At 41.2% G+C, this 15,515-nt stretch overlaps 1 protein-coding gene across 2 annotated transcripts in view; it reads left to right on the top strand.

Moving 5' to 3' along the window:
• Positions 1-15,515, top strand: part of TMEM163 (transmembrane protein 163) — a 165,957-nt gene that overhangs the window by 46,825 nt on the left and 103,617 nt on the right. The gene's annotated exons all lie outside the window — the stretch shown is intronic.

The following is a 15,515-nucleotide window of genomic DNA, read 5'->3' on the forward strand; positions in this document are numbered from 1 at the left end:
TTAACTTTTTTGCATCTCAGGGGAAAATATTTGCTTGAGTGAGTGTCCCTTAGTTGCTGGCAGGGCAGGGTCTGGGAGGTGGTTAAGTGAGAGAGATTATGCTGGCTGGCTGAGTGAGGGGGGTTGCACTTGGTTTGACGTGCAAAGATCTGAGTAGTGGCCTCAGCCTCCCTCCCCACCTCCCTTACCAGCGGAGAGACCACCATTGCTATCTTATGAATAAAAAGAATTATTCTACTACCTCTGTATGTGTTTGTTTATTTTTAATGTTGTTTTAGGCTACTTAGATGTGCAGCAGCCAAGGCCAGCACCTTGTAGGCAGTTTTTTTAAAGTAACTGAAATGTAATTGTAGCGATTACTTTGGAGGAAAAGTAAAGTAATCAGTTACTTTCAGAGCAATTGTAATTGTAACGGTAATTACTACTTTTTTGGGCCATGTAACTGTAATTTATTACTTTTAAAAAGTAATCTTCCAAGCTCTGGCCTAGTATGTGATGTGATAAAACAATATCGGAATTATACAGCCACGAGAGTGGCTGTATACTATAGCCAGCGTGGATTTTTCACATTCCGCAATGTTAAATTGAAAATAACCCCCATGCCATTCTGATGCTTCCCATAAGCTCATTTCTAAACAAAACCTTACCAAACTTACAGTCCTGAACTCAGGAACGCTTGCTTAACAACCCTCTCAATTTTCATTGCGATACACAAAACAGTCAGAATAGAGAGTTCAAAGTCTAAAAAGAAAGAAAAAAAATCCAGAGCCCTTTTGGTCTTTTTTCTCTCAGAGTTCTCATAATTGGTTAAAATTCATTAAAAATCAGCCATGTTCACAGAGTACCTGTAATCCTAATATTGACCTTGCCCCATACTCTGACCTTCATCTTCTGCAGTTTAAAAGTTTAAAAAATGCCTGGCTGATTTTTAATTTAAGAAATTTTGGCTTGCAGCCAATGATAATGCAGAGCATGCTCAGTAAGAACCAACTGTCAGTGTTCTAAAAGCCTCACAGCTGCTGGGCTTGGCTAATCAGGGGGCCACACCCACACCAGACTTTGAGGCACATGTTACCAAATTCTTCCAAGCTCCACACCAAGTGGATTGGACTGTGAAAGACCAACCCAAAGTGTGTTTGCATTTTGACAAATTTGTAGGGCAGTACAATATCTGAGAGGAGGTCAGGTGTCCTGCTCCCCTGGTGCATTCACTCTAGCTGCCCAATTTCCCTGCTTTTTAAAGTTTGATAGAAATAGCTGTGGGCTATAGGTATGTTCTTAAACCGCAAGGTTTTTTGCCTATTAGTGAATAATGACTTAGTGGGCTGAGAGTCCTTGAAATCAGTTCAGAGCCACTTCATTATAGAATGGAATAAGAGATAGAAAAAAATAGCTGTAATAGTTTTCTGTCTTGGTGATATTTGTATCCAGTTATCACAACCATAATCAATGACACTAGGTCATTACAACTCAGCATTGCAGCATATTCTATAGTTTAGTACAGAATAAGGTGAAATGGGGCTTGGATTGAGTGATTTTCCAATCTAACATGCTAGGCAGGGGAAACGAACATTAATGTCTACACCTGCTTTAATCTGCAAGTTGGTTTAGCTCTATGTACAGTAATTCTACTAAGTCATGTGATTTAACAACACACAGACACCTGCAATCTGCTTCATATCTGGAGTGAAGTCAGTGTGTGATCTTTCTGGAATAGGTGTAGCAGAAGAACAAACATCCATTTATTTCTCTGGAAAACTAAAATGTAGCTTTGTAGTGAAAAGAAAATGTAACAAGGCTGCATTTTAATAACTTTTGCCACCTAGTTCCATCACCTTTATAAATTTTTATAATATTAAGATCAACAGTTTCAGGAAACAATCTAAAAAAAGAAAACATAAACCTCCATTGTCACATCAAGACCATAAAAATTACATTTGTGGTTTTGTTTTCACATTCCAGGCTGAGCCAAACAATTACCTTTTATTATACAGCCACAAGTGTGGCTGTATACTACAGTCAGCGGGGATTTTTCACATTCCACAATGTTAAATTGAAAATACCCCCCATGCCATTCTGATGCGTCCCATAAGCTCATTTCAAAACAAAACCTTACATAATTTATAGTCCTGAACTCAGAAACGCTTGCTTAACAACCCTGTCAATTTTCTTGGTGATACACAAAACAACCAGAGAGAATAGACAGTTCAAAGTGTAAAAAGAGAGAGAAAAACCTCAGAGCCCTTTTGGACTTTTTTCTCTGAGAGTTATAATCTGTTGAAATTCATTAAAAATCAGCCATGTTCACAGAGTACCTGTAATCCTAATACTGACGTTGCCCCATACTCTGACCTTCATCTGCTGCAGTTTAAAAGTTAAAAAAATGCCTTGCTGATTTTTAATTAATTTAATAAAATGTGGCTGGGACTCAGTGATAGCGCGGAACATGCTCAGTAAGAACCAGCTGTCAGAGTCTAAAAGCCTCACAGCTGCTGGGCTTGGCTAATCAGAGGCCACACCCACACCAGACTTTGATTTCATGTGAGACAGTCATGGCTTCCCTCAAAGAATCCTGGAAGTGTAGTTTGTGAAGGGTGGTAAGAGAGTCCTATTCCCCTGAGAGAATGGTTTAACAGTCAGCCACTCTGATTGAAGGTCTGTGAGGGGAACAGGGCTTCTCCTAGGAACTCTCAGCACCCTTCACTAACTACACTTCCCAGGATTCTTTGAGAGAAGCCATGATTGGCTTTGAGCCATGGCTTTGAGAGAAGCCATGATAAATTGTTTTAAATTGTTTTTAAAAGATGTGTTTTTAAATTTGTATATTTGTTTTCAATGTTTTTAGTTATTGTAAACCTCCCAGAGAGCTTCGGCTATGGGGCGGTATATAAATACACTAAATAAATAGATAAATAAATAATGATTGTCCAAAGTGTAATAGAGGCCTGGTGTGGATGTGGCCAGGGACAGCTTTGTTTTAAATTTGGGTGGGAGGTAGGGTTGCCAGGTTCAAGGCCTGAGACTGATCCTGTATCTTTAGTAGAAGAGAAAGTCAGCCAAGTGCCGGTGTTCTTGCAACATTGTAATGGGAAAAACCACAAGGTAGAATTGTCCCTTCCCCCTGCCCAACTGTGAAAGATACAGAAGACGTCTTGGTTGGCAGGCCCAGCCTGGTCAGTTTTACCTATCCTAATCATGATTGCATAGGAGTATATCCGACTCAACTCAATAATCATACAAATGAACAGACCTGCCTTTTCCCTCCTTCCCCTTTCCTCTCCCTTTCTCCTCCCCTCTTCCTTCTTCTGCCTTCCTTGCCCACTCCAGCCCTCCGTCCCTCCCCCCCCAGTCAGTTTTACCTATCCTAAGCATGATTGCACGGGAGTAAATCCCACTGAACTCAATAAACATGCAAATGACCACATCTGTCCTTCTTCTCCCCTCCCCCTCCTGCCTGCTCCCATCCCAGTCCTCCCCTCTGCCTTTCCACCCCTCCCTCCTCCCCCTCCTCCCTTCCCCATCCCCTGTGGTCAGTTTTACCTATGCTAAGCATGATTGCCTGGTGTGTGTGTGTAAATCCCACTTAACTCAATAAGCATGCAAATGATCAATCCATTCTCAGCAAACTGACTCCAATATTGTAACAGTTGAATCTAATGAGGTGTCCAGAACACAGTCTTCTCCTGTTTTATTGGATGAGTTTCAGTTGGTACAGCTCGAGGATGTGGACAAGGTGCTTGGACAGATACGGGCAACCTCTTCCGCTCTGGACCCTTGCCCCTCGTGGCTAATAAAAGCTAGCAGAAATGGAACGGCCGGCTGGGCCAAGGAGGTGATTAATGCCTTGTTACGAGAGGGAGTGGTCCCACCTTGCCTGAAACAGGCAGTGGTGAGACCGCTCCTAAAAAAGCCCTCCTTGGACCCTGATAATTTTAACAACTATAGGCCGGTAGCAAATGTTCCATTTCTGGGCAAGGTTCTAGAGCGCGTGGTCGCTCGCCAACTCCAGGCCCTCTTGGATGAAACTGATTATCTGGATCCATTTCAATCCGGCTTTCGGCCGGGGTTTGGTACAGAAACAGCCTTGGTCGCCCTGTATGATGACCTCTGTCGGGAGAAAGACAGAGGGAGTGTAACTCTGTTGGTTCTCCTTGATCTCTCGGCGGCTTTTGATACCATCGACCATGGTATCCTTCTGGGGCGACTCGCGGATTTAGGAGTTGGAGGCACTGCTTGGCGGTGGCTGTGCTCCTATCTTGGGAATCAACTCCAGAAGGTGATGCTTGGGGAACACTACTCGAGTCCCTGGGTGCTCCAGTATGGGGTCCCGCAGGGCTCAGTTCTGTCCCCCATGCTTTTTAATATCTATATGAAGCCGCTGGGTGAGGTCATCAGGAGTTATGGAGTGCGTTTCCAGCAATATGCTGATGATATGCAGCTCTATTTCTCCTTTTCATCTTCTTCAGGTGAGGCTGTTGCTGTACTGAACCGCTGCCTGGCCGCGATAATGGACTGGATGAGAGCTAACAAACTAAAACTCAATCTTGACAAGACTGAGATGCTGTTAGTTGGGGGGCCCTCTGCTCAGATGGTTGATGTCAGACCTGCCCTAGATGGGGTTACACTCCCCCTAAAGGAACAGGTCCGTAGTTTGGGGATCTTATTAGATCCGCTTCTGTCACTTGAGGCCCAGGTAGCCTCCGTGGCACGAAATGCGTTCTACCAGCTTCGGCTGGTAGCCCAACTACGACCCTATCTGGACAGGGAGAACCTAGCCTCAGTTATTCACGCTCTGGTAACCTCTAGATTGGATTACTGTAATGCTCTCTACGTAGGGTTACCTTTGAAAATGATTCGGAAACTTCAGCTAGTGCAGAATGCCGCGGCCAGAGTCCTTACTGGGACGAGGAAATTCGACCACATAACACCTATTCTGGCCCAACTGCACTGGCTTCCAATATGTTTCCGGGCCAGATTCAAAGTGTTGGTCCTTACCTATAAAGCCCTTAACGGCACTGGACCGCAATATCTGATGGAACGCCTCTCTTGCTATGTTCCTACCCGTTCACTCCGCTCGACGTCTAAGGCCCTTCTCCGGGTCCCAACCCATACAGAGGCCCGGAGAACAGTAACAAGATCTAGGGCCTTTTCGGTGGCAGCCCCTGAATTATGGAATGCCCTCCCAGATGAGATACGCCTGGCGCCTTCCCTGTCATCTTTTCGGCGCCAGGTAAAAACCCACCTCTTCACCCAGGCATTTTAATGTATTTTAAGCTTTTTAATCTTATTTAATTTTATTTTTTATTTTTCTTTGTTTATATATGTTTTATATTGTTTGCGCAATACACACTTGCTGTATTTTAAATATTGTGGTTTTATCGTGTTGTACATCGCCCTGGGAGCTGTTAGCTATAGGGCGGTTTAGAAATGCAACTAAATAATAAATAATAAATAATAAATAGTAAACTTGCACAGGATCCCATTTCTTACCTCCCGGATTAAAAAGCAGGGAAATTCACTAATAGGCAAAAAACCTTGCGGTTTAAGAATGTACCTATAGCCCACAGATATTTCTACCAAACTTTAAAAAGCAGGGAAATTGGGCAGCTAGAGTGAATGCACCAGGGGAGCAGGAGACCTGAACTCCTCTCTGAGATATTGGACTGCCCTACAAAGTTGTCAAAATGCAAACACAATTTGGGTTGGTCTTTCACAGTCCAATCCACTTCCTGTGTAGCTTGGAAGAATTTGGTAACATGTGCCTCTGAGCATATGGTGAGTGGTGGCAACACCTGTAATCAGCCCAAATAATAGAAAGAAGATATGTTCTGTGCTGATCTTGTTTTAGCCGGGAGGAAGCAACATTATTGAGACAGTTGATATAGTTCAGATGGTCACTTTAAATATGTCTGATTTACTTTGCAATTTTAGTGAAGTTTTCTATAGGAAATCATTTTCTTTTGCTTTTGTTTCTATGAATATGTGAAGTACAGCAACACTTTGCAAAATTTATACTAAAAAAACTCCAAACATAATTGTGGAATAATGGCACTGACTTCTGCAAAATAGTCTCCAGTGGACCTCAGAAGTGTCTCAATTTGCAAAAGATAAAACAGTGGAAAGTGAAATATATTCTAGCAAAATTCTAGATGTGCTCTGTGTTTTTAATTGATTGTGAACACCTTGCCTTAAATGAAGTGGTTTAAACATAGCAGGATGAAAACATGCATCCTCTTTTTTCCAACAGCTAGAGTCATTGCTGAAGTAGCAACATATTGTGATCAGTCTGATTTTACATCAAACTGCAGTTTCAGATTCAGCTGTTAATGCACCCAAAATAGAAATAGAACATAACCTCCAATATAAAACACAAAAGGCTGTCTTCACCATCACATGACAATGACCAATAAAAAGGCTTTAAAATTAATAAAAATAAATTTGACACAGATTTCTAGGATGAATAAGGAGGGGGGGAAATTTTATGGTTTAGATTCTCTGTAGAAACATTAGTGACACAGGAAAGAAGCAAAGTAAGAAGAACACCAACAAACATACAAAAATATAATTCTCCATCTTTGGAGATGGCAGGTGTTGCCACCACTCACCATATGCTCAGAGGCACATGTTACCAAATTCTTCCAAGCTACACAGCAAGTAGATTGGACTGTGAAAGACCAACCCAAATTGTGTTTGCATTTTGACAACTTTGTAGGGCAGTCCAATATCTCAGAGAGGAGTTCAGGTCTCCTGCTCCCCTGGTGCATTCACTCTAGCTGCCCAATTTCCCTGCTTTTTAAAGTTTGGTAGAAATATCTGTGGGCTATAGGTACATTCTTAAACCGCAAGGTTTTTTCCTATTAGTGAATTTACATTAGAGGTTTCTGATAGCAAAGATTTAATTAATGGCAGAGTCAGTGCTTAAATTATTCTAGTTCTTAACAGAGATAGGTTAAATAATGCACATAATGCGACCTGCAGTGTATCTATTATAGCATACTGTTGGTGGTCACACTGCTGCAGGCTCTCTAGCAGTTCTTTCACACAGTTAACATGACTGGATAAAAACCAGGTGGCCTAGTAATGATGATGGACCAATAGTAAGGTTCTGAAGTCCTAGTGCTACCTCAGGTGCTATATAAACTGCAGCTCAAAGATGGTGGGTTACGGGTTGGTGGTCCTAGACCTCCAGCTTTTATTATGAAGCGTATCAGATTAAACAGATGGTCCTGTTCATCCTCCATAGAAATAGAACATGATCCCCAATATTATAGAGCTCTTCCTTTCTTGCACCTAATAAGGAGAAACTTCTTAGTATTACCAATCCCTTTTGGGATGCAGCTGTGAGAGTCTGGAAATCTGGGTATGGGTTTTTGCACCTCAGATGGTCCTCTCTTTCCTTTGTCATCCACAATGTAAAGAGGAATTTAAATTCCAACAATAAAAAAATTGGGCTACTTATGGTCTATATTGCCTACACGACTTGTTTACCGATGGCCAACCATTGACAGAAGCCCAACTATGGACTGCCCTAGACCAAGTACATGCCAATTGGTTTCAATTGGTACGAGTCTGTTTTGTAAGTTGTATATCTCAGAAAAGAGTGTTTCATGAGATGTGATATTCTTTAAAAATATTTGTGTATAGATTGACAGGGATCTAAAAGTTTTGAACTCTGCATTGTACAGAATTCACTCCCCTAAATATTAGACATGTGCGGTCTCTGTTGTCTTTTCAGCACCTACTGAAGACCTTCTTTCAGTAAGCCTTTTAAGTAGGGACCTTGTTCCAGTCTGCATCTGTGTTGGAATTCTTTTTAAGGTGTTTTTAAAGTTTTTTAAAAGGATGTCTAAAAAAAATGTTTTATAGTATTTTTTTTAGTGTTTTATCGCCTGTTTGTTACCCTGGGCTTCTTCTGGGAGGAAGGGCGGGATATAAATTTAATAATAGTATTATACACAAAATCTCTCTGATTCAACTGGATCATTACGTTGCCTGAGGAAACTGTGGGCTCAGGCCTAGGTGTCCCTATTCTAGAAGGAACTTGGAGCAATCTATGGGTTAAACCTCTATGGAAAATAGTTTCTGCAAGAATCAGGGAAACAGTACTGAAGCTGATCCATAAATAGTATTATCAATGAGCTTAAATTAATAATATAAACAGAAATTTATCCATGGGCTATTGGAGAGGTTTCAAATTATGGGGAGAAAATGCGTGGTGGTTTACTTGTTTTGGTAAATGATCTTCCAAGAGATTTCCTCAGTAGTGTTACAGAATGTCCTGAGGGGCCCAGAAATATTGTCAATATTTTTGGATGTCCTGCAGAATCTTTTCTATAAAGATCTAATCATATACTTCACAGTAAGGATGGCCATGCAACATACTGTAGTCAACCCCAAAAATAATAGCACCTGCCTTGGGCATCAAAACCTCTTGGGGTGGGAATGGAGTAATTTCAATGTGAGATCTGCTATCCAAAGGGACTGATACAATATGTCGTGGCTGTTCTAGCCAGCCAACATGAATAGAGGGCATTGACAGGACATTGTCAGGACAATGCACCATTAGTCCTCTTTTTTTTTTTTTTTTGCCCCATAGGAACTAATAAAACAGAATCGGAAGGTGAGGGCTGATGCTCCTGATGGATAATCTGTGGGGTGGGAGAGTGGCTTCAGCTTCTAGTCTCCTCTTTTACCCCATAGGAGCAAGAAGCTGTGGGAATGAAATTGGAATGTGAGGACTTAAGGCCATCCCCTGTGGATGACCCTGGGGGTCTAATTTTGCTCCTGAAGCTTCTTCCTCCTACTTCCCATAAGAAAAAATGGAGCATTAGTTCCTAGGGTAGTTTTTTTTAAAGTCCATGTTCATGTTGATCAGGAAGGCCCTAAAGGGTATTCTTTTACAAGTAGCTACACTTAATTTCTCATGGTATTGCTACTTCAGATGCCCTTTTCTGGATGCGTCCCACCTTCTTAGTTTAGGCGGGTTACTATTTTTCCCTAGGCATGTGTGCCTGGGGCCTTCTTTACTTACTTTTAGATGCTGCATGAAGTCTATAGGGTTTTTCCCCCAATGCCTTTTAATAATCTTTTTGAGACCATCTTAATGTGCCTTTTGCTGTTGGTGTTGATTCTGTTGGAATATATGGGATTCAACTCCAACTTGTGAGTTGAGGCTGCATGGGGCTAAAGGCATAGCTAGAAAGGAGACCTCTTGGTTGCTAGGCTATACCTGTCCTTTGATCTCCTGCTGTTTCTTCCTTCCTGCTAGACAGATATGCAGAAGAATGTTGATCCCAGTACCTTCCCGCCTTCCCAGTTTCTTCTTATTTCTCGAGAGGGGAGCAGACATCTTTCCTTTGTCTCTCCTCTCGTCCAGCATTCTTATTTTAAAGCTTAAAGTCTCTGTCTGACTAATTTACAGGGAAGGTAGAAGCTTAGCAAAGATTCAAACACACACACATAAGCTCGCTCAAAACTCTCTGTTCCGCTATGGAACTCTGCAGGGTCCTACAGGACATTGGGCCCAACGTCCTATAGATTCTTCATTGGCTTTACTAAACCATTGCTAGGAATCGTCAATGTAGTGCTACCCAAGTCTACTCCCACTCCAAATGGACTATCAGCACTGTTAGAAGACAGTCCTTGGTGCAGAAACCAGTGTGCATAGTCCCCCTGCACTTCAATTTTTCTCAGTTGGAGCTGTAAAATGTATGAAAATGAAGTGTAGCTCTAAAATGGCAACACCTGTTCTGTACTTTTACCTTGAGACAAACAACTAAGATGTCATCTGTTTCCTGTGTGCCAGCTGTCAATGCTTAACTTGGAATGTATTATAGAAAAGCAGAGAGTGAAGTTGAAAGCAATATTGTGGTATACAGTTTTATGACATTCCCTCTGTTTCTGATTTTTCAGGCATGAAACACACTCATGCACAAGAAGGAAGTATCAGCAGGAATACAGAAAGAAAAAAGGGTGGGGGACAAGTCCCGAAACAGCCCAGTGATGACTGAGTATGCTCAGTGGCCATATAATATTGAGTGACTGAGGGAGAGGAAAAGCATGTTTGCAAGGAGAATGGGATGGAGTAGAGCATGGCTGGCTAACTGTACAGTAAACAGGAACATAATTTGTTGTTATATGCCTTCAAATTGATTACAACTTGAATCTATGAATCAGCGACCTCCAACAGCATCTGTTATAAACCACCCTGTTCAGATCTTGTAAGTTCAGGTCTGTGGCTTCCTTTATGGAATCAGTCCATCTCTTGTTTGGTGTTCCTCTTTTTCTACTCCCTTCTGTTTTTCCCAGTATTATTGTCTTTTCTAGTGAATCATGTCTACTCATTATGTGTCCAAAGTATGATAACCTCAGTTTCATCATTTTAGCTTCTAGTGGATAGTTCTGGTTTAATTTGTTCAAACATGCAATTCAAGAGCCAGTGTGGTGTAGTGGTTAGAGTGTTGGACTACGACCTGGGAGACCAGGGTTTGAATCCCCACATAGCCATGAAGCTTGCTGGGTGACCTTGGGCCAGTCACTGCCTCTCAGCCTCAGAGGAAGGCAATGGTAAACCACCTCTGAATACCACTTACCATGAAAACTGTTGGAATAAGCAAACTTGCATGTTCCCTTTAAGGGATATTTGGGAAATATCCCATGTACCTGTTTACCAATGATGTAACTTCCTAAAGGATGGAGTTACCTGGCTTTCTCTTCCTCCTCCTTTGTCTGATATTTTTGCATATTCTCCATTAAGCTTGAGGAGAGAGAAGCATGCACATGCTTCTCTTCCAAGATGACCACTACCAAAGACTAATGGACTCATTTTCTTTCATCTAAGCTAGAGCCTATGTTTCCTGAACATATGAAAGGTTATGAGTAAACATTCTTTATCTTTTACCTAAGAGGATTGTGTCTGTTATTACTTGTGTCTGGGGAAATAAAAAGTGGGCTGGTTGGTTCTCATCCTGCTACTTGCGTTTATATCTCTGCTAAGAAATAGGACCACGAAAACTGTTCCTATTTCACATATTTTTTAAATACCAAACAAAAACCCTATTCATAGGGTCACCATAAGTTGGAATCGACTTGAAGGCAGTTCATTTCCATTTTTTTCAACACCCAGTTGTCTTTTTCGCAGTCCATTGTATGCGCAAAGCTCTCCTCCAACAACACATTTCAAATGAGTTGATTTTTCTCTTACCCGTTTTTTTCAGTGTCCAATTTTCACATCCATACATAGAGATCGACAATACCATGGTTTGAATGATCCTGACTTTAGTGTTCAATGATACATCTTTACAACTTCATATTTATAAACATGTAAATGTAAAACGTGATGTAATGGAAGATGGATACACCACATGGACAAATATATGTTGTCTCTGTAAATTTTCCTTGGCCTGTCTCATTTTTTCTATCCTTTGTAGAGGTGATGTGCATACTCAGATAAGTGCTTAGATTCATTTTATTACTCTGTCTTTGTGTGTATCTGAACACACAAATATATAATATTTCAAAGAAAAGCTAGTGAAGAAAAATAGGAATTAAAATTGCATTCATGTGTTTGAAATTATTCTATACCTTAAATTTTGGATCTTGTGAGCAGTGAGCTTTGCTATACCAATCAATAAACATTGTCCAACTCTATCTAAGCTTCCCTTCTTTTGCTGGCATCCTTCTTTCAAGCTTATGTAGCTTGCCATAATTTCCCCCGTTGTTTAGCATATGTAATCCTATTTTTGTCTATTGCAGTTGTTTCTTAAAGCTGTAGTGCAGATCTTTTGAATTGTTGTTGAGAAGGGTGGAATGTGCAGTTGAACATTTTATTTATATTCAAAATATATGTGTGTTTAACAGCAGGTAGTCTTATAAACATGTACCCCAACCTCCCAAGGTACATTCAAAGAGCAGCACAGAGGTAAGACCAGATCAACAAAGTCTAGGTATAGTTTTTTTCTCCACAAATTATGGTTTAGATTTAGACCTGTTTCTTCTCTAGTAAATGTCTGGTTGTTATCCATTTGATTTGGGGGATCTAGATAGTATTCTTAAGAAAATGTTGGGTAGTGAAAGTAACTGCATTTTCCTAAGACTGAACTTATGATTTCCACTGGCAAAATGCCAAACTTTTTTTTAGTCTTCTGTGTCAATTGCAAATTGGACTGTGTGAAAGCTGTTATATCAAATATGCAAACACTTTTTAGTGTCTGCGATATCACAAGTGACACACCCTCCTCCTCAGAATGCTATCATCATTCAGTAAGTTCTGTTGTTGTTTTTTGTTAGATTGCAAATGCTTCTGATACTTTCAGTCAGGGAAATGCTTATGTAGCCCTTTCAAAAACAAATACACATGAGTTCTCCCTTTTTAAAAACTTCAGTTCATAATGCAATTTCATGAGCCCCCTTTCTCTCTCTCTCTCTCGTGTGTGTGTGTGTGTGTGTGTGTGTATATATATATATATATACACAGGTTCTTTATGCATTTTCACTCTACAGTTCTTCAAACACATGTCCTATGATTTATTGAAGGCAAAACATTGTAAATCAGGGTGGGTCACAACAACAGAGTATACAATTATAAAAACAAAACCATTACAGTTTTAAAACACATAAAACTGTTCCAAATGGAAAAGAACAGTAAACTATTCCCCAGCCTGTGGCCAATTAATTTGGGACTTTAATATCCTGTTGCCGCTGCTGAATTAGGGCTCTTGTCTGATTTCCCTTCACCCTAACCCTTACAGTTCCCCTCCCATGCCCTACTTAACAGTAAAATAAATCAAGTTTTAATTGGCTACTGGAACAGTAGCGATCTGTGAGCTAACACTGTGCACTGTCCACATAATCGTTGTGGGTGGTGATACCATGCCCCAGGAGGGATTTAATACTGGGAACGATCTATCGTCCCCCTGATCAAAATGCTCAGGGAGACCTTGAGATGAGATATGAAATTGAGGAAGCATCCAAACTAGGAAATGTGGTAGTAATGGGTGACTTCAACTACCCAGACATAGACTGGCCGCATATGTGTTCCAGTCATGACAAAGAAGCAAAATTTCTAGATATTCTAAATGACTATGCCCTAGACCAGTTGGTCATGGAACCGACCAGAGGGACGGCAACCCTGGACTTAATCCTCAGTGGGGACTGGGACCTGGTGCGAGATGTAAGTGTTGTTGAACCGATTGGGAGCAGTGACCACAGTGCTATTAAATTAAACATACATGTAACTGGCCAATTGCCAAGAAAATCCAACACGGTCACATTTGACTTCAAAAGAGGAAACTTCACAAAAATGAGGGGATTGGTAAAAAGAAAGCTGAAAAACAAAGTCCAGAGGGTCACATCACTCGAAAATGCTTGGAAGTTGTTTAAAAACACTATATTAGAAGCTCAACTGGAGTGCATACCGCAGATCAGAGAAGGTACCGCCAGGGCCAAGAAGATGCCAGCATGGTTAACAAGCAAAGTCAAGGAAGCTCTTAGAGGCAAAAAGTCTTCCTTCAGAACATGGAAGTCTTGTCCGAATGAAGAAAATAAAAAAGAACACAAACTCTGGCAAAAGAAATGCAAGAAGACAATAAGGGATGCTAAAAAAGAATTTGAGGAGCACATTGCTAGGAACATAAAAACCAACAACAAAAAAATCTATAAATACATTCAAAGCAGGAGACCATCTAGGGAGACAATTGGACCCTTGGATGATAAGGGAGTCAAAGGTGTACTAAAGAACGATAAGGAGATTGCAGAGAAGCTAAATGAATTCTTTGCATCTGTCTTCACAGTGGAAGATATAGGGCAGATCCCTGAACCTGAACTAACATTTGCAGGAATGGATTCTGAGGAACTGAGACAAATAGTGGTAACGAGAGAGGAAGTTCTAGGCTTAATGGACAATATAAAAACTGACAAATCACCGGGCCCGGATGGCATCCACCCAAGAGTTCTCAAAGAACTCAAATGTGAAATTGCTGATCTGCTAACTAAAATATGTAACTTGTCCCTCAGGTCCTCCTCCATGCCTGAGGACTGGAAAGTGGCAAATGTAACACCAATATTCAAAAAGGGATCCAGAGGGGATCCCGGAAATTACAGGCCAGTTAGCTTAACTTCTGTCCCTGGAAAACTGGTAGAAAGTATGATTAAAGCTAGATTAACTAAGCACATAGAAGAACAAGCCTTGCTGAAGCAGAGCCAGCATGGCTTCTGCAAGAGAAAGTCCTGTCTCAGTAACCTATTAGAATTCTTTGAGAGTGTCAACAAGCATATAGATAGAGGTGATCCAGTGGACATAGTGTACTTAGACTTTCAAAAAGCGTTTGACAAGGTACCTCACCAAAGACTTCTGAGGAAGCTTAGCAGTCATGGAATAAGAGGAGAGGTCCTCTTGTGGATAAGGAATTGGTTAAGAAACAGAAAGCAGAGAGTAGGAATAAATGGACAGTTCTCCCAATGGAGGGCTGTAGAAAGTGGAGTCCCTCAGGGATCAGTATTGGGACCTGTACTTTTCAACTTGTTCATTAATGACCTAGAATTAGGAGTGAGCAGTGAAGTGGCCAAGTTTGCTGACGACACTAAATTGTTCAGGGTTTGCAAAGAGCTCCAAAAAGACCTCTCCAAACTGAGTGAATGGGCAGAGAAATGGCAAATGCAATTCGATATAAACAAGTGTAAAATTATGCATATTGGAGCAAAAAATCTGAATTTCACATATACGCTCATGGGGTCTGAACTAGCGGTGACCGACCAGGAGAGAGACCTCGGGGTTGTAGTGGACAGCACGATGAAAATGTCGACCCAGTGTGCGGCAGCTGTGAAAAAGGCAAATTACATGCTAGGGATAATTAGGAATGGTATTGAAAATAAAACAGCCAATATAATGCCGTTGTATAAATCTATGGTGCGGCCGCATTTGGAATACTGTGTACAGTTCTGGTCGCCTCATCTCAAAAAGAATATTCTAGAGTTGGAAAAGGTTCAGAAGAGGGCAACCAAAATGATCAAGGGGATGGAGCGACTCCCTTACAAGGAAAGGTTGCAGCATTTGGGGCTTTTTAGTTTAGAGAAAAGGCAGGTTAGAGGAGACATGATAGAAATGTATAAAATTATGTATGGCATTGAGAAAGTGGATAGAGAAAAGTTCTTCTCCCTCTCTCCTAATACTAGAACTCGGGGACATTCAAAGAAGCTGAATGTTGGAAGATTCAGGACAGACAAAACGAAGTAATTCTTTACTCAGCGCATAGTTAAACTATGGAATTTGTTCCCACAAGATGCAGTAATGGCCACCAGCTTGGACGGCTTTAAAAGAAGATTAGACAAATTCATGGAGGACAGGGCTATCAATGGCTACTAGCCATGCTGGCTGTGCTCTGCCACCCTAGTCAGAGGCAGCATGCTTCTGAAAACCAGTTGCTGAAAGCCTCAGGAGGGGAGAGTGTTCTTGCACTCGGGTCCTGCTTGCGGGCTTCCCCCAGGCACCTGGTTGGCCACTGTGAGAACAGGATGCT

Source organism: Rhineura floridana, chromosome 2 (assembly GCF_030035675.1).
Source record: "Rhineura floridana isolate rRhiFlo1 chromosome 2, rRhiFlo1.hap2, whole genome shotgun sequence".
Classification (NCBI taxonomy): domain Eukaryota; kingdom Metazoa; phylum Chordata; class Lepidosauria; order Squamata; family Rhineuridae; genus Rhineura; species Rhineura floridana.